General features: G+C 42.2%; 1 non-coding gene across 1 annotated transcript; it reads left to right on the forward strand.

Moving 5' to 3' along the window:
- Positions 1-512: 512 nt before the first annotated feature.
- LOC114164916 (small nucleolar RNA R71) lies at positions 513-619 on the forward strand. Its single transcript, XR_003599651.1, has one exon. It is a non-coding gene; the product is annotated as a small nucleolar RNA R71 (small nucleolar RNA).
- Positions 620-1,312: the final 693 nt, after the last annotated feature.

Below are 1,312 nucleotides of genomic sequence, written 5' to 3' on the forward strand. Positions count from 1 at the left end.
ATCTCATATTAGGGTGATTTCTCCATCCTGGATTATATCTGTTTGTTGACAAATCATGGTTCTGTTGTTGATGTTGGGGCTTACTATTGTTGAAAATATTTGCTACATAGGCCTGAGGTGTATCCACTAGTGTAGAAGAAGAAGAAGCAGCCTATTGTTGCAATGCTGGGCAAGAGTCTCTAAAATGATCAACAGATGTACAAAGGCCACAAACTCTTGCAGTTGGAGCTCTCTGATTGGAAGCAAGTTGATTGACCAGTGTGGTAAGAGCATCAATCTTACTTTCTAACTTCTTCGTGTACTCGGCTGCCCCTACATCATGAACAACTCTAACAATTATGGCATCACTCCTTGTGCCAAATTGTTGAGAATTTGAAGCCATGTTCTCTATTAGTTGTCTGGCTGCAGCTGGGGTTATGTTACCAAGGGCACCACCACTTGCGGCATCAATCATATTTCGATCCATGTGGTGCAAGCCTTCATAAAAATACTGCAGAAGGAGGTGTTCAAAGATCTGATGGTGTGGGCAGCTTAAACAGAGATTCTTGAACCTCTCCCAGTACTCATAAAGGGTCTCCCCAGATTGCTGCTTGATGCCAGAAATCTCCTTCCTTATGGCTGTTGTCCTTGAAGCAGGGAAGAACTTGGCAAGGAACAATCTCTTCAGGTCATCCCAGCTTGTGATGGACCTGGGTGCTAGGTAGTACAACCAGTCTTTCGCATTACCCTCCAAAGAATGAGGGAAAGCCTTCAAGTATACATGGTCCTCTTGTAACAGATGACATGAAACTGCTTCAAGTGTTTGCACAGGTCCTCACCTGCAAGACCATGAAACTTTGGCAACAAGTGTATTAAACCAGTTTTCAGCACATATGGAACCTCCTCCTTAGGGTATTGAATGCATAAACTATCATAAGTGAACTCTGGTGCAGTGAGCTCACTCATGGTTCTCTCATGAGGTGGAGGAGGTTGAGCCATGTTATCAGTATAAAAATCAAAATGCTCAGAATAAACAATATGCTCAGAATGCAAGGAATGAGAAGTGTTAGGAGTATGATGAGAATCAGAAGAGTCAGGAAAAGTCACTGAATATTGAGCATGCAAAGACGGATTCCTAAGATGCCTACTTCCTCTGTGGAATGTCCTATCAATCTCAGGGTCAAATGGTTGTAATTCACTTGGGTTTCCCCTAGTCATGCACCAAAAAGCATTAATTGTAGTGATATTGGCATAACATAGGGTATAACTACAAGTATACTCAAACGAACTCCAAATGACTTGAAATTTGGTAGGCTATTCCTTTGAGTGGTCA

The sequence above is a fragment of the Vigna unguiculata genome, chromosome 9 (assembly GCF_037176805.1).
Source record: "Vigna unguiculata cultivar grain cowpea cultivar isolate G323 ecotype 2 chromosome 9, ASM3717680v1, whole genome shotgun sequence".
Taxonomy (NCBI): Eukaryota; Viridiplantae; Streptophyta; class Magnoliopsida; order Fabales; family Fabaceae; genus Vigna; species Vigna unguiculata.